Source organism: Rhineura floridana, chromosome 7 (genome assembly GCF_030035675.1).
Source record: "Rhineura floridana isolate rRhiFlo1 chromosome 7, rRhiFlo1.hap2, whole genome shotgun sequence".
Lineage (NCBI taxonomy): Eukaryota > Metazoa > Chordata > Lepidosauria > Squamata > Rhineuridae > Rhineura > Rhineura floridana.
Genome location: NC_084486.1, coordinates 85169075 through 85188070, shown reverse-complemented (window position 1 = coordinate 85188070; position 18996 = coordinate 85169075). Strand labels below are relative to the sequence as shown.

Here is an 18996-nt window from a genome sequence, read left to right as displayed (position 1 = left end):
CTCTCAGGAGTCTGCACAACAGCGCAATGTTTGAGGGGAGATTTTCCACATGTCTATAAAATCTAGTTCTGACTGAGGTGGTAAACCCAGCAGTGGTGCATGAGGGGGACAGACTGGCAGTGGTGCCCTCCCAGTGGTGGTGGCAATGCTGCTTTCCAGGACAAGGATGAGAAGAGGTAGCACTGATACTACAAACATGGAGCTCCCCTGATCTCGCCCTACCCCATTCCTGTCCAGGTGAGCAGCAGCACCACCACCACAACCAGGTCACTGCTGCCATTCCCCTCCCCTCACACACTGCTGCTGGGTAAACTTGTGTCCTGACTGTAGCACTTTAGGGTGGTTAATAATAATAATAGTAATAATAATAATAATACCCTCCTCTGCGACATTTATTTTTTTATGTGCAAGAAATTTATTTTATTTTTTTGTAAGGATGTCAGCTCCCATCTGCAATCTAAAGTGGTACAGTCCAGACACAGGTTTGCCACATCAGTCCTTTACAGAGGACAGTCCTGTATTTCAAGGGCTGTCTCCTTAAAATCCAATTTAATGATTAAAAAACCATAAGAAGGGATGGGGTCTTCCCTCACCGGAGCTACCACAACCCTTAAAATGTGAGCCTGCCTGGGCTCAGTATCAGCATCATGATCAAACCTGGTTAGGACTTTACTGGGAGAGGTTCCTAATGCACTCTTTCATTCTGTAGTGGCCTACCACCCAGACAATTCTGCCCTGATTTAAAATGAAAGGAGGAGGCAGGTGCTTAGGGCTGTTTTGGCCCCAAGGCTATCAGACTGTGACCCAGCCTTCAAGCCTAGTCTTGTCGACCCAGACTGAATTCAGGATTTCACTCTCAAGTTAAGCCCCATCAGGAATATACCTACCCAAGGATCAATTGTACCTCAGTTTTCTCCTGACAAACTGCAGATAAAATCTCTCACTCCTTAAGAGCACTGATCCATGGTGACTGTTTGAGACAGTAGACCATATGCACAAACAGCTCGCAGATCTATCAAGAAATATGCATCCACACAACTATTTGGAATCCTAGGAGTATCATAAGGGCAAGCCAGACTGATCCCAGATCAGGGGGATGGTGAACCTGTGGCCCTCCAGATTTTGTTGAAATGCAAATTCTATCAGCCTCAGCCAGCATGGCCACTGGTGAGGAATTATGGGAGTTGTCATTCAGCAACATCTGGAGAACGACAGGTTAGCCACTCTGTCCTAGATGCTGAATTAACAGCAGTGGAGGAAATGGCAGATAAAGGGGTAGGAGAAAGTAATCCTGGTATCACAGAGTGTGCAAGCAAAGGCAGAGGTACATAAGTACAGTAGCATAGCACAGAAGGACCACAGGAAACTGCCTTTTACTGAGTCAGATTGTTAGTTCATCTAGCTTAGTACTGTTTACACTAACTGGCAGGAGCTCCCAAGAGTCTCTGATGGGGGGTGGAGTTTCTAGTCCTATCTGCAGATGCATGGAATGAATTTGGAACTTTTTTGCATGCTCTACCACTGAACTACAGTCCTTTCTCAGAGTAGGAAAGAACTCTGATTTTGTGGGGGCTCCAGTTTGGAATCACCAGGGCTATGAGTAAGACTGAAGGTCACTGGAAGACCAAGAGCCCTTTGGGCTTTGTTGATTCTGAACACCTACACTCACTGCCAGCAACACTCTGGCACCATTAGGGCCTTTGCAGTGAGCCCTGATGTTGCCACCCCCTTATCTGTTCAAGAATGTAAGGCAGCTTCAAGACTGGCTTGCAAAGTAGACATCTCTGTGTTCTGCTTGCCAATCTGAGAAGACAGGCCTGCCCACCCCTCCTTGTCATGAGGCTGGAGTTTATTTGATCTTTGGATTTTTGCTTCTTTAAACAGAAGTACATCCCCAAACCCCTGCTGTGACTGTGGCAGCCATATGATTCGCCCAGCAGCTGTTCCTGAAAATTTACTGGAGGATCTTGCAGCTACAGGGTGGATGGGTGATGGTGGAGAGAGACAAGGGAGGAGTTACTCTTAAAGGGCCATGGCACAAACAATGGAGAAGTGTGATTTGGTGGAGTGTTGTGTTTTTGGACATGGTCAGATTCAAATCCCTACTTGCCCACAGAACTCACGGGATGACCAGGGGTAGGTCTCAGGATAATCCACTTCACAGGCCTATTTTGAGCCTCAAATAATTGTGAAGAACTTTGTGTACTGAAAAGGGTCCCATACATGGAATTGCATATTGTTAACAGCAGATTGTTAGAACTCTTTAAATCAGCTTTTCAAATACTGGCCTAGTGAACCACCCTAAATTAGACAGAATTAAATTAAGTCTCATCTACTGGCAATCCCACCCTATATATACGGTCGGCCTTGTAAACATCGCAAAACGTCACCCTAAGAGTCGGAAACGACTCGCACTATAAGTGCGGGGACACCTTTACATTTACTGGCATATTACAGGAAATGTTTCACATACATTATCTCAGTAATCCTTATAACAGCTCTGCAGGGTAGGACTCTGTTTTTTAGCAAGTACTATCAACATCTAGACTCCAATAGCTATCAAACTATATCAAGTTTAAAGGAGCCTTTTCTACAATAGGCCACAAAACAACAACCTTAGGGCACCCTACCCCACAGGCAGTTTCTTATTTGCCTACAGGGCATTATGGCATTAAGATATGGCCCTAGTGCATTCAGAGACATGGCCGGCACCAGACGGTGGCAAGGTCGAGCCCTGCCCGAGGGCCCCTGGATCCCAAGGGGCCCCTTAGGGTGCGTGGGTAGCACTCCCTTCTGCGATTCGCAGCAGTGTCGGCTCCCGACCCTGCCACGGATCACGGGAGGGAGCTCCCAGGCAGCCCCCCTACTGCCGTGCAGGCCCGCAACGCCCACCTGCATGCCCCACCTACCTCTCCCTTGACGTAAATGCTGGCCGCACTGTGGGTGCAAGCCTGCCATCAACCAAGATGGTGGCCGAGGTTTCCCTAAGAAGCTGATGCCCCTGCTGCCGCCTTGGTTGATGGCAGGGATACGAGCACATAGCACACATGCGTGCCATCAACCAAGATGCGGTGGAGGCATCAGCCTCTTAGGGAAACCTCAGACGCCATCTTGGTTGATGGCAGGCATGTGTGCACAGCGCGGGCAGCATTCACCAAGGGAAAAGGTAGGTAGGTGGAATGTGCGTACGTGTGCCTGGGCCTGTGGCAGGCTGATGCCCAAGGCACGGGCCCTGTTCAGAGATATGGTTGGTTTTCTAATGTTGCCCCTCTGAAATACTTCAGGCACTCCCATGACATTTACAGGACATTTACTGGAATTTAAAGCCTCCCTGATGCTGGTCTGGAGTAAAGGACTCTCAAATAAAAGCACTTTTAGATGTAACCAAACCCAAATGGGTACCTTGTTACTCATAAGAAGGGGGTTTAGCTCTGCTCACTGTGATTTGTTTCCTAGCCATGAGAGTTACACAACTCATGGAAAAGAATGCTGGAGCTGCAATGAGCAATACATCACGCTTGATCTGCCACTAGAGGGCACTACTTTAAGCTACTGCAAGCTCATAACACATTTCTGCTTGTTTCTGATAAATGTACAATATCTGGTCCTGCTTTCAGAGATCTGGTCTATATTAGTTTTCTCCCCCTCCTGCTTTTATGCATCCTAAAAGACGCCATGTCTTCTAAAAGTAATGAGGGAGGTAGATCTGACTTCCCCTTGGTAACTAGCCAATTATTCTTCTTCCCACTTATTGGCACTTCTCTTTGCTATGTGTACCCCTGGATATTCGCAAGTTCTTGTCATATACTCCAGAATGTCCTCCCTCCCTCCCTCCCTCCCCTCCCCCCTTGGCCTTGTTTAGGCAGGCAGCTTTGGCCCTTCTCTTACTCAGCATTCTCCTTCACCCTAAGAGAAAATTCAACAGGCTGAGCAAACACCAGATGGAAGAATACTCCACCCATACAACACATCACACTCTCCAACCCAAAGCCTCACATGACCGGATGGAATCCATCATGTGCCACCACCAAGTCATGTGGTTACAGACCACATGAAAGCCTAGTAAATGTTTAACCCTTCAAAATCTGCTATAGGCAACCCATCCAGCTGTGCAGGTTTGGCTGGTACAACACTGGCCAACTTTGACAGCTCACCAGGGGCAGAATCAAAGGGGAAACAAGAGGAACAACATACCGCTCAAATGTTTCCACTGTGCCATCAAAACAAAATAGCGTCACAAGAAAATGTAAAAGCAATCACATTGGGCGAAGACTGTAACACGACTCAACACAGCCAGTTTTAGGACTAGCTTTCGAATTTCATACATTTTTGCCATTAGTTATGACTTAGAGGAAATAAACCCGCCAGTCTGGGATATGATTCAACTTGCAAACGTTATCAAGAGAAGGCTGGTAATTTTATAATAGATTTATTTAAAAGTGCACTATATTTATAATGTATGGCAGGGATGGAGAGCCTGTGACTTCCAGATGTTGGATTTTAGCTCCCATCAGCCCCAAGCAGCATGGCCAACAGTCAGGGTTGGTCAGAGTTGTCGTCTAGCAACATCTGGAGAGCTAAATGTTTCCCATCCCTGCTTTATTGAGATTTATATAATATCTAATACATGGCATATAACAATGGTGTGTCATGCTGTGCCCAGACAAATTTATTTTGTATAAGTTCTGTACTTGATGCACTGAAAGCTAAGATGCAGGATGATATCCACCTCTATATTTTATTGCAGAGACAGGAACCTGTGGCCCTCCAGATATTGTTGGACTCCAGCTCCCATCAGCCCCAGCCACCATGGTCAATGGTCAGGGATGATGGGAGTTGTAGTCCAACAATATCTGGAGGGCCACAGGTTCCCCATCCCTGCTTAATTGGAAATTATATAATATATAATACATGGTATATAATGAAAGTATGTCATGCTGTACCATCTGTCTAAGTTCTATGTGTGTTTTATTCACTACATGATATATTTAAATTACATTAAAATCAAGGCCTGGGAGGGAAATGCGTACACGTTTATGCTTAATACTAGTGTAATTTGCCCCATTTTACAGAACTGTAAAATCTTTGGGTTGAATCCAACAGTGTTACTCAGCTTCCTTCAGCAGGAGGGGAAAAGTTTTCTGTGATTTCCCCCTGACACCCCCCCAATCCCCAATCTGTTCCAAAGGGTTGAAGGGACCGCCAGAGCAGACTGGGGAAGGGCATGGGTGGGCTGCGGTCTGCAAGGGAGTCACTGAAAATTGCTTGCCTCCTTGTCCTGCTGGCAGAACCCTTTATCATGAGCTGAGCGACACTGTAGTGTACAACCTGTTTCTTGAAAAAAATAGGATTTTGATCTTTGTTTTTTCTTTCTGAACCAAATTTTTCTATTTATTTATTTCATAGGATTTATACACTTACTATCAAAACCTCTAAATGGGTATATATTAATTGTAATATATAATATATATAAAATCTGATGTTTAAATATAGCTAAAAATAAAATCAGCAGGTTTTTAAAAAATATATACATTACAACATAACATATTAAAATACATGTCAAATTTACATTTCTGGGTAAGCTTGCCTAACAAAAATGCTTTTAGCAGGGGCTGAAAACAACACAGTGCTAGCACCTGTCTAATATTAATGGTGTTGTCACACTTGATCATCCTTGCACTGCATGACTTTGCTAGTGTGTACTGTACTCTGTACAGAATGTTTTAACATAATGGGTGACATTGGTATTTGGTCATGAAAAATGAAAGACTATCACTAATAGGCAAAAAACCTTATTATTTAAGAACATACCTATAGCCAACATATATTTCTATCAACATTTAAGAAGCAGGGAAATTGAGCAGCTACAGTGAATGCACCAGGGGAGCAGGAGACTTGACCTCCTCTCCGAGATATTGTACTGCCCTACCAATTTGTCAAAATGCAAACACAATTTCGGATGGTGTTTCACAGTCCAATCCACTTCCTGTGTAGCTTGGAAGAATTTGGTAACATGTGCCTCTAAGCATATGGGGAGTGGTGGCAACACCTGCCATCTCCAAAGATGGAGAATTACATTTTTGTATGTTTGTTGGTGTACTTCTTATTTTGCTTCTTTTCTGTGTTACTACTGTTTCTACAGAGAATCTAACCTAAAAAAATTATTTCTCTCATTATTCATCCTAGAAATCTGTGTCAAATTTATTTTTATTAATTCAAAGCCTTTTTATTGGTCAATGACGTATGATGGTGAAGACAGCCTTTTGTGTTTCAAACTGGAGGTTATTCTCTATTTCTATTTTGGGCACATTAACAGTTGAATCTGAAACTGCAGTTTGATGTAAAATTAGACTGATTACAATATTTTGCTACTCAAGGAATAAATCTAGCTGTTGGGAACAAAAAGACCTGGCCTGCTCACGATGCATGTTTTCAGCCTCCTATGCTTAAACCACTCCACTTAAGGAAAGGTAGGCATGGTCAATTAAAAACATAGAGCACACTTAGAATTTTGCTAGAATAAATTTCACCTCCCATTGATTTATCATGTGCAAACTGAGACACTCCTCATGCAGAACAGCCAGTGCCATTATTCCACAATTGTTTTTGGAGTTTTTCAATGTTGCAAATTGTTGCTGTACTTCACATATTAACAGAAACAGAAGCAAAAAGAAAATGAGTTATCATAGGAAAGTAATTAAAATTGCAAAGTAAATCAAACATATTTAAAGTGACTATCTGAACTATATCAACTTTCTTAATATTGTTGCTTCCTCCCTGCTAAAATAAGATCAGCACAGCATATGTCTTGTTTCTGTTATTTGGATTGATTGCAGGTGGTGCCATGACTCACCATATGCTCAAAGGCACATGTTACCAAATTCTTCCAAGCTACACAGGAAGTGGATTGGACTAAAATATTGACTTCCCATTTGTCAAAGATCAAATCAGTTATAAGTCTATAATATATAACAATCCTGTCTCTTAAGTCATATTATAAAATCACTTTCCTCCAGTAGTTATCTTACTTAATCATCAAATCTCATAAACATTACTTTATTCTTTCCACAAAAAGTCAAAGAGAGGTTTCAATTCTTTAAGAAATATATCTATCAATTTTTTTTTCCAGATAAGCATATCGATTAATCCATCTCATTACTAATTATGATAATCTTATTGTCATAACCATAGTCAAAATAAACATTTCAATTAATCCATCACATCAGAATCTGTTAGGTTCAGTAATTTCAGTAGCCATTGTTCTATTATCCCTATTAGTTCCATTTTCCATCTTCCATCTTCAGTAGTCTTGTTAAGTCCAGTAATTTCAGTATCCAATCTTCCATTATCAGTATTCCATAATAATCTTGCTGTCAAAGCCATAGTCATATAGTAAGAGTCTGATGGGAATTACCTCTATCCCAAATATTTTCTTGCCATCCATTCTGAATAGGTTGCTGAAATACTGCTGTAAAATCATATCTCTGTTCTTTTTTTCAAAATACACTGGGTCATCTCTTGAAAATTTTTCCATTGTCACATGGCTGCAGTTAATTCCATAGATTTTCTCTATATTGGGCTCCATCACATCATTCCAGTCCAGAAGATTATCCATGCCATTGATAACTTTATCTCTAGAATCTTCATTAATTTCTTCAGAGATAACATTGAGTTCCAAACAATTGATTTTATTTCTAAAGTCCATAGACTCCAAATCTTGTTCCTGTTCCACGTTTGTTCCAATCTCCGGGATCTCCTCTCTCACAGGGACCCCTGTTCCAGTCTCCAGGGTCTCCTCTCTCACAGGGACCCCTTTAATCTCCTGTGTCTCCAAACAATAGATTTTGTTTCTAAAGTCCATAGACTCCAAATCTTTTTCCTGTTCCACGTTTGTTCCAATCTCCGGGGTCTCCTCTCTCACAGGGACCCCTTCCAGGGTCACCTCTCTCACAGGGACCCCTATATCTTTAATCTCCTGCTTCATTTTACTCAATTCAATTTTCAGCTCCTTACAACCCTGTCGCAGGTTTTGTTTCGTTATCTCAATCTCATCCATTATTTTCTGAAACATAGTTATTTCCAGATTCTCAGCCACTTTCTTAATTGCCATTTTAAAAGAAAAATATAGGAAAACCACTTCTTATTTCAGCAACAATTGGGTTAATACTCCAAACTTGGTGACATCACAGTATAAACAGAGCAGACAGCCTTATCTCTCCATGCTTAAGTAAACAAAATGCAGTTCCCAGGATCGAAACAATTAATGGCGGTCGTCAGGAAACAGATTCGTCAAAATAAAATAGACCAAAAAGAGAGTAGTCTCAGACAATATAATATTCTTCAAAATAAAAATCTGGAATAGAAATCCCTCTTCTGTGTATATCTTTAGAATGCAAATCCAGGACAGCTTTTTGCAACAAAAACAGAGATAAGCTATTAATTAGTGAGTAGCAGAGAGAAGTTATGGCTCCCCAGTGAGATGTCAAAAACCGATCAATCTGGCAAATCTCTTTTAAACAGCAACAATTTAAGTCAAGTAAAAGAAAAATATAGAAAGAAGGGTGCTTGCCTGTTAGTGCGTTCTCTCTTAGAAGATAAGATGAACGTTCGCTTTAACAGATAGAGCTTGTTGTTGAAAATCCGTCCCACCTTCGTCGGCTGGACCTCGTCCCATAAATTAATGAGATCTGGTCGTCCCAACAAAAATAGGCTTTGAGGTTAATCTCTTCGTTTCTCCCTACCCGGGAGAAGTTTAATCAGTCAAAAAAAAAAAAAAAACTGACTGATATATCTGAATAAGCTTCTTTTGAGGCAGGAGCCCGTCTCAAAAGCAGGCACAGGCTAAGTCACCCTTCCCGGAAGTCTACTTTTTTCTTTTCTTTTTTTCTTTTTGTTTAACTATTTTTGATTTTGTTTTTTGTCTTTGAATGTTTTATGATTTCGTCTTGTATGTTTTATGAAAATCTGAATAAAAATTATTGAAAAAAAAAAAAAAAGGAAGTGGATTGGACTGTGAAAGACCAACCCAATTTGTGTTTGCATTGTGACAAATTGGTAGGGCAGTCCAATATCTCAGAGAGGAGGTCAGGTCTCCTGCTCCCCTGGTGCATTCACTATAGCTGCCCAATTTCCCTGCTTTTTAAAGTTTGATAGAAATATCTGTTGGCTATAGGTACATTCTTAAACCGCAAGGTTTTTTGCCTGTTAGTGAATTTATCTGCTTTTTAATCCGGGAGGTAACACATGGGATCCTGTGCAAGACTGCTGCGAATGGATTGATCATTTGCATGCTTATTGAGTTCAATGGGATTTACTTCCCTGCAATCATGCTTAGGATAGGTGAAACTGACCACAGGAGATGAGGAGGGAAGGATAAGAAAGCACAGGGGTAGAGGAGGAGTAGGGAAGGGAGGAAGGGGGAAGGAAGGGGGAGGGCAGGTCTGATCATTTGCATGCTTATTGAGTTCAATGGAATTTACTCCTGTGCAATCATGGTTAGGATAGGTAAAACTGACCAATGGGGGGAGGGGGGGAGGACAGGGAAGGAGGAAGGGAGGGAAAAGGAGGGGATTGGAAGGGGAGGGGGAGGGGCAAAGGAAGGGGGAAGAAAGGGCAAAAGGGAGGTGATGGGAGGGAGGAGGAGGGGAGGGCAGGTTTGATCATTTGCATGTTTTTTAAGTTCAATGGGATTTAGTCGTGTGCAATCATGCTTAGGATAGGTGAAACTGACCTGGGAGAGGGCAGGGAAGGGGGAAGAGGGAGGGAGGGGAAGAGGAGGGCAGAAAGGGAAGGAAAGGGGATCATGTGGGTGCGCACTGGGCAAAGGGAAAGCCCCCTTCCTTTCCAAAAGGAAAATATTGTGAATAGTATCATTGCTTTTCAGTATTTCACCCACCTTTTTATTCTAAAGCAGGTACATGTAGTCTCCCACCCAAATTTAAACCAAAGCTGTCCCTGCCCACATCCACACCAGACCTTTATTTCACTTTAGACAGTCATAGCTTCTCCCGAAGAATCCTGGGAAGTGTAGTTAGTGAAGGGTGCTGACAGTTGCTAGGAGATACCCTGTTCCTCTCACAGAGTTTCAATCTGAACAGCTGACTGTTAAACCACTCCGGCCCCTGGAGCTCTGTCAGGGGAACAGGAGTCTCCTCTCAGCACCCTTCACAAACTACACTACCCATTATTCCTTGGGGGAAGCCATGACTGTCTAAAGTGAAATAAATATCTTGTGTGGGTGTGGCTCCCTGATTAGCCAAGCCAAGCAGCTGTGAGTCTGGCTTTTAGAACACTGACAGTTGGTTCCTAGTGAGCATGCCTGACCTTATCATTGAGTTCAATGCTAAATTTCTTAAACTGCAGAAGATGAAGTATGGGGCAAGGTCAGTGATAAGATTACAGGTACTCTGTGAACATGGCTGATTTTTAATTAATTTCAAGAAATTATGAGAACACTGACAGAAAAAAGCCCAAGAGGGGTCTGCTTTCCCCCCTCTCTTTTTACACTTTGAACTCTGTATTCTCTCTGGCTGTTTTGTGTATCGCCATAAAAATTTACAGAGTTGTTAAGCAAGCATCTCTGAGTTCAGGAGTATATGTTTTTAAGGTTTTGTTTTGAAATGAGTTTATGGGAAGCATCAGAATGGCATGGGGGTATTTTCAATTTAACATTGCAGAATGCAAAAAATCCATGCTGGCTGTAGTATACAGCCACTCTTGTGGCTGTATAAGAGGCTGCACATAGACTAAGGCCCAACTCAAACATGCAGCCACCCATGAATTGGAAAAGCACGGGTGTAGTTCCACATGGTGAAGCCATTGGTGTGAAGTGGTTCCCCACAAAGCTGCTATGATCCACACAAAGTTGCTGTGACCTACATTATTGCAATCTCTTTAGAAAGAGGATTTGCGATAACATGGTCAAAATTGCAGCAACCATGCAAGCAGCTGCAGCTCCCAAGGAGTTGCAAAGGGATGTGGCAGGAGGGTGCTACATATAACTCGGGCCTTAGAAGATGACATCGTTTGTTAAGAGAGGCTCTGCAAACTTTGGAGCTGAAGTTACAGCCCATTAAACAAATCCAGGCAAAGCAGACGGAACAAAGCTAAGGCTGTTTTCACAGTTCAAAAATACGGGGGAGGTTTCGAATTAAGGCACAGAGCCTCTGCAGAGACATGCTCTGAGCCCATGGGAGGGTAGAGTGGGGTTTCAGGCCAAGAATTCACAACACAGCAGGGTGGATTTCCAGGCCTGCTTTTCCATGGAGGCCAGGCAGCCTTTCCCAAGGCTGTTCTTCTCCCTTCCTTGCACTCCACAATACAGAGAAAGACAAGAAAAGAAAGAGGGCTGTGTGACAGCCCTTCAAGCTGACATCTGCGAATAGGAGGCAGAAGGTATAGATGCAGCTATCTGTGCAAAGACATACAATTGTGCCGTGTGTGTGACATGGGGCGGCACTGCTGCACTGATCTCCTGGCTGTGGCAGCTACTGCTCACGGGGACCAGGATGGAGTGAGGCAAGGTGGCAGTAGGGGGGGGCACCTTGTTGGTGGTGGCGGGAGTGCTGCCGCTGCCAACTCAGTGCTTCCCCTGCCCTCACCACCGTCCTGCCCTGTCCCATCCAGCTCCCGGCGAGTGGCACTGCCACCACAGCCGGAAGGGCAGCGCAGCAGCAGCACCCCACTTCAATTGAAGACACACCCTACAATATTTCACAGGGAAACTGCTGTATGCCATAGGTAGGACTCAAGTTGCATTTTCCAGAGGGGAAGGAAATATACCAGTACAGGGTGAGTAAGCCCTGTGGGACAGTGTGGTATAGTTGTTGGAGTGTTGGATTAGGGCCTGGGGGACCAGGTTCAAATCCCCACTCATCCATGAAGCTCATTAGATGATTTTGAACCAGTTACAGTCTCCCGCCTAGCCTACCCAACACGACTGTTGTGAAGATAAAATGAGGAAGGGGAGAACCAGGCAAGCCACCTTGTGCTCCTTAGAAAAAAGGCAAGATATAACTGCCTTATACTGAGTCAGATCCTTGGACCATCAAGCTCAGTATTATCTACATTAGCTGGCAGCAATTCAGAGAAGAGTCTTTCTCAGCCCAGACTGGAGATGCTGGGTATTGAATCTGGGACCTCCTGCATGCAAAGCATGTTCTCCACTACTGAGCTACAGCTCTTCCCCTGTAGGTATTCAGAGTCAGAAACCCTTGCCAATCTACTGCAAATCAGATATCAATCTGCCAATAGATCCCAACCTACCTTCAGCCCACCTCTGGTGCACAGAATGCTACCAGCCTACTGCATCACATGCTTCAAAATCAGCACGTCCTCCATAATACCTGAGTCCCCACCACCGCTGGGCTTTCTTGGGCCCAGACACCAGCTGCAAGGAAAACTATGTGGAAAGCACCCTGAGTGCCAACAGAACAGAATGATCCTCCCTCACGTGCACCAGTAGGGCCTGTTCTGAGGAGAACTCAGTCTGTAAGATAAACATGCCCATCCCTCTGCTTCATCAGTCTAGAAACCACCAAGGCTAACTGGTAAGGTCACCTTGGTGCTGAATGATGAGGGCGCCCTTTGTGACACCACCAGAGAATAACACCAAGGCCGCCTGAGGCAGGTCTGGAGCAGAAAATGGGTCTCTATAAGACTTGCTGCCTCCAGGAAGGCACATTCCTTTGCTTCACGTTGTCAGCCTGGGATTTTCTTAAAGAAAACAGAGACACAGAAAAGAGCCCACTTGGCAGGCATCACGCTGCCAGATGGGGTGGAGGAGGTGGAACATTTTTTGCACAAGTCCCCATCCAAATTGTTACAACTTTAGCCTGCCAGCCAGAAAGGTTTAGAGTCTTTAGACCACAACATCCTTCAACTAGCAAGCCCTAAACAACTGACACCAAGGGCTGCTCCTTAGGCCCACTGACATCCAGTATAAGTCTTCCATTTCTCTCAAAGGAGAAAGTCCCCAGAAAGGTAAGTCACTTTACTCTATCCCATCACAATCCCAGCAAAATAAAGTTACAGCACTGAAACTAGCCTGAGGTGCAGGTAATGCAGGCACTGTCCAAAACTCTGTCACAGACTTCCTATAGAGCCATTGGCAAGTCTCTGTCTTGCGCTGAAAAAAGGGAAAGCAATCCTAGACAAGATTACTTAACCTGCACTATCTATCTCTTATTTCATTATTTTGCATTCACCACTTTGCTGAGAAGTTACAAATCTCAGGGCAGCTCTACAAAGTGATTTCCTTGTGAGAGTAAGGTTCTGGAGATTTGTGGTACTTCTGCTAATATATTTAGACTAGGGGCTCTGTCCCTGTGCACTTTGTGCACCAACCCTTCCCTCAGGTAGCCAAGGCACCTCCCACATCCCCTTTCCCCAGGTTACCAGGGCACTTCCCCCCTCCCCTTCCCCCAAATGCCAGGGAACCTCCCCCCTTCCCTTCCTCCAGTCACCAGGACTTGTGGCAGTGATGCTGAGGTCTCCCATTAAGCAGCTCCACAGGTTACCCAGGCTGCTGCCCACTCCCGCCACCCGCTTGCTCTGCCACTCTCGGTCTTCTCTGGCTGCCCGCCCGCCTACCTTCCCCCCACCACATGGCCATTCGCCCAGAGCAGCTTGGTCTCACTACAGTTTGCAGCGCTATCTGTCTATAGTGATGTAAATGTGATGGTTAGAGGCTTACAAAAATATATAGGAAGAATATACATAAGAAAATATATAGGAAGAATATAGGAAGAAATATACAGGTTGAGCAGATGGAAAGCAGGCAAGCACTTAGGCAGTACTAACCCCAAAGCAACAGCAATCCAGCAATCCAAGATTCTAAAAGTCTGCTTCTATGGGCCAGAAACTTCATGACAACCTTTCCCAACCAGCTTTAAAACATAACCTCTGTTAGGAACTGTCAACTTTTCCCTTGGTAGGACAGAGTAACACATCCCATTACTATTAACTATTCATACTTTCATATTTGCATGATATATATCTCCTAAAATTACTTCAGCATTACCAACTTCTCTTCGGTAATATCCAAACCCTGTTACGTTAAGATGGAATTATTCCTATTGCCACATTTGTCCCTATATGCAGTCTGATCCTATGCATCCTTACTTAGAGGAAAGTCTCAATGAATTTAATGATATTTGCTTCCTAATTAAGTGTACATAGTGTTGCAGCCTTAAGACTGTAGCCGACAATGCTGTTGTAGTGCATAGCACTGCAGGCATTGTACAGATACTTCCTTTGTCCTCCTAAGCTCCAAGAAATTCTAGCCATACCTAGGGCCCAGACATTGCCTGGCTCTGATGCTGAGCTCAGTTTCACCAACTTTTGCATTTAATGACATTTGACCCCACTGTTTATTTCCATTTTCTCCTCTACATCTCATGTACAGTATATATTAACTGAGGATGATAGCACTTCATGCATCTGATAAAGTGTTCTCTTGTCAACAAAAGCTCATAATAAATTTGTTAGTCTTTAAGGCATTGCAGGACTCTGTTTTTTGCCACAGCAAACTAACATAGCTATCCCTGTACAAGTTTTCAGCATGGGTTCCTTATTCCCTCACTAGGCATTGTTGTGACTCCTCTCACCAGTCACAACAATCCTCTGGGCAACAAAGTGTCCAAGGTTTGTGGCTCCCAACCAAGGGCTGTTGAAAATGCTCCTCCAAATAACTGGAGTAACACAACAGTGACACAACCTCCCCCAGTCTGAGAGCATTTAAAGCATGGAGACGAGATGCCAATCCACATCAGTAACAAAGGAAACATTTGTGGTTAATTAATCAGAAATACAAAAACACCATGCAAATGAAGTTTTTGTACTGCATACAGAACATGCATCAACTTTACTGGGGGAGTTAAAGTGTGGTTAAAAGCATTAACAGATAAGTAATCTTGCTTGACAGATCTTAAGAATGCAACCCAAAATATGGACTAGAGGAGGGGTGGGAAACCTGTTGCCCTTCAGATATTGTTGCCCTACAACCCCCATCATCTCTGGTCATTAGCCATGCTGGCTGGGGCTGATGGGAGTTGGAGACCATTAACATGCAGAGGGATATGTGTTCCCCATGGCTGGACAAGGCTAGAGTGCACAAAGTGGTGTCAATTACAGTGCAAAACAAAATGAAGAAATGTAGCCCAGAATAAGAGAACACTGTAGCTGCAATCTTATGCACATTTTTCTTGGAGTGAGCCCTACTGAAAACCGTGGGACTTACTACTATGTGTGCAGTGTTTCGTGATAAGTGTCCCATAGAGGGGAAGTGGTAAGTTCCTGCCTTTGCAGTAATAGTCAAGAATCTTATGGTCATAGACAGTTGGTAAGAATCTTACAGTTGCTAATCAAATCCTCTAGATTGGCATGGGATTCGCTAATGATAGACCACATCCGCCACATGATTATCTGCTCTGCTTATAAGCAACTGCAGTCAGCTCAACTGACCAACTACTGATGGTCATTTCAAAACAGAGAGCTGCTAGGCCTCAGGCCCACTGAAGCCACATCCTCTTGCAAACCTGCACCATAATCCCACACATGTGGTGGCGAGTTACGGCAACTCAACAGTGAGAAAAATTCACTTTCCACATCTTCAGAGGCACTGGCTTAATTATAACTTCACATCTTCCCAGGCTGAGTCCTGGCACTCACTTTCTTGGGCTGAGTGCCGGTGAGCCTTGCCAACCAACCATTCCTGAGGTCAGAAAGGTTCAGGTTGGATGTTACAAAAACAAAGTTTTGCAATTTGAACCCATTGCTTCTTGTGCCTACAGCCAAAAGACCGAAGAAATACTTCATGCTGCCTCCTTATTCCAAAATTCCCATGCTGCACTAGCACTGATTGGGCAGATCTATTCTGTTCCATGTCAGTTTTGCGTGCACTGGTCTGTTTTGTCCCATTTTAAAATGCATACTGAACAAATGTCACCTCCATCCCTACTCTACACCCTGTTTCATCTTAGCCAGGATTCAAAGAGCCTTTTACACTCCTGCATGCACACTGTTTTTCTTTCCTACACAGTAGCTCCTTATACTGCACTGAAAATTGCTCCTTAAGAAACCCCAGAAACTCCTCAGAAACCCCAGCATGTATGTGGAGCTCCCCATGCAGCTCTTTCTAGCTTGGCCCTTTTCTACTGTTGTACTTTATATATTTGTTTAATGAATTAATCAATTTTATATAGCATCAGCAAAGTGCATAGCACTTGGCAGTGTACAGGCCACAGCCCCAAGGAGTTTACAATCTAAAATTTGACAAGAGGGAAGCACTTACAGAAGAGATGGACAAACATAGAGGCAGGAGTAAGCAAGGGGGTTATAGGTGATTTCTCCTTAGGGTTGGTTTAAGGCTCAGTGGCAGAAGTGTCACAAATGTCTCCTCCTATAAACCCATATTTTTCATCAATATCTATGACAGCAAAACCTGAGAACTAGGAGGTTGAGCGCCATATACTCAGTTTCCTTACAATTTTGGCATATTTTCTAGGCTTTTATTCATCTTTGCTAGCTTCCTGTGAATTCTCACCAGTTCATTATACAGCCACGAGTGGCTGTATACTATAGTCAGCATAGATTTTTTGCATTTCGCAATGTTAAATTGAAAATATCCCCCATGCCATTCTGATGCTTCCCATAAGCTCATTTCAGAACAAAACCTTACAAAACTGATACTCCTGAACTCAGAAACGCTTGCTTAACAACCCTCTAATTTTTTATGGCAATACACAAAACAGAGAGAATAAAGAGTTCAAAATGTAAAAAGAGAGAGAAAACAGACCCCTTTTGGACTTTTTTCTGTCAGAATTCTCATAATTTGTTGAAATTAATTAAAAATCAGCCATGTTCACAGAGTACCTGTAATCCTATCACTGACCTTGCCCCATACTCTGACCTTCATCTTCTGCAGTTTAAAAGTTTAAAAAATGCCCAGCTGATTTTTAATTAATTTAAGAAATTTAGCACTGAACTCAATGATAAGGTCGGGCATGCTCAGGAAGAACCAACTGTCAGTGTTCTAAAAGCCAGACTCACAGCTGCTTGGCTTGGCTAATCAGGGAGCCACACCCACACAAGATCTTTATTTCACTTTAGACAGTTGTGGCTTCCCCCAAGGAATCATGGGAAGTATAGTCTGTGAATGGTGCTGAGGGGAGACTTCTGTTCCCCTGACAGAGCTCCAGTGGCCAGAGTGGTTTAACAATCAGCTGCTCTGATTGAAACTCTGTGAGAGGAACAGGGTGTCTCCTAGCAATTCTCAGCACCCTTCACTAACTACACTTCCCAGGATTCTTTAGGTGAAGCCATGACTGTCTAAATAAAGGTCTGGTGTGGATATGGGCAGGGACAGCTTTGGTTTAAATTTGGGTGGGAGACTACATGTGCCTGCTTTAGAATAAAAAGGTGGGTGAAATACTGATATTATGATACTATTCATAATGTTTTCCTTTTGGAAAGGAAGGGGGCTTCCCCTCTGCCCAGTGCTCACCCAAACAATCCCCTTTCCTTCCCTTTCTGCCCTCCTCTTCCCCCCTCCCTGCCCCTCTCCCAGGTCAGTTTCACCTATCCTAAGCATGATTGCACATGACTAAATCCCACTGAACTCAAAAAGCATGGAAATGATCAAACTTGCCCTCCCCTCCTCCCCCTCCCATCACCTCCCTTTTGCCCCTTTCCTCCCCCTTCCTTCACCCCTCCCCCCTCCCCTTCCAATCCCCTCATTTCCCCTCACTTCTTCCTTTCCCGTCCTTCCCCCCCATTGGTCAGTTTTACCAATCCTAACCATGATTGCACGGGGGTAAATCCCATTGAACTCAATAAGCGTGCAAATGATCAGAGCTGCCCTCCCCCTCCCCTCCCCCTTCCTCCCTTCCCTACTCCTCCGCTACCCCTGCGCTTCCTTCTCCTCCCCTCCTCATCCCCTTTGGTCAGTTTCACCTATCCTAAGCATGATTGCAGGGAAGTAAATCCCATTGAACTCAATAAGCATGCTCAGAGGCACATGTTATCATATTCTTCCAAGCTACACAGGAAGTGGATTGGACTGTGAAAGACCAACCCAAATTGTGTTTGCATTGTGACAAATTGGTAGGGAAGTACAATATCTCAGAGAGGAGGTCAGGTCTCCTGCTCCCCTGGTGCATTCACTATAGCTACCCAATTTCCCTGCTTTTTAAAGTTTGATAGAAATATCTGTGGGCTATAGGTATGTTCTTAAACCGCAAGGTTTTTTGCCTATTAGTGAATCTACATCGCATGTGTAATATGACCCAGACTGAACACAGTATTCTAAACTGTCTATAGCATCTTTTAAATTATCATTCATTCCTCCATCTTTGATACTTTCAATATATGCAGGTATAGGGGGTTGCATTATTTATTTATTTGCTACAGAAATTCATGCCTCACAAACACACCTGGGGGTACCATGAATAGCAAATTCACCTCCTGAAAAGCCATTGGTCTGCAGTATAATCTAGAGATCAAAGAAATCAGTGCCATGATTTTCATGTAGTGGTTAAGGTGTTGGACTATGACCTGGGAGACCAGGGTTCAAATCCCCCCACAGCCATGAAGCAGTCACTGCCTCTCAGTCTCAGAGGAAGGCAATGGTAAACCCCCTCTGAATACTGCTTACCATGAAAACCCTATTCATAGGGTCACAGTAGGATAAGCAGGGATCGACTTGAAAGCCGTCCATTTCATTTTTTTCAGTAGGGAGAAAGGAATGCTTCTAGGCAAAGCTGGCGCCAGAGGGTAGCGAGGTTGGGCCCTGGCCAAGGGGCTCTGCAGCCCACAGAGGCCCCTGAAGGGTCCCTCCGTAAGGTAGAAGGGTAGCACTCCCATTCCGCTACCCACAGCAGCACTGATTCCCAACCCTGCCGCAGATCGAAGAGAGGGAGCTTCCAGGGGGTCCCCCCATTCAGACTGCAGGCCCGCTGCACTCACCACCACACCTACCTTTCTTGTTGTCTTGAATGT

At 44.0% G+C, this 18996-nt stretch overlaps 1 protein-coding gene across 7 annotated transcripts in view; it reads right to left on the bottom strand.

The window, feature by feature from the left end:
• Positions 1-18996, bottom strand: part of LZTS2 (leucine zipper tumor suppressor 2) — a 75898-nt gene that overhangs the window by 42070 nt on the left and 14832 nt on the right. The window lies entirely within an intron of this gene.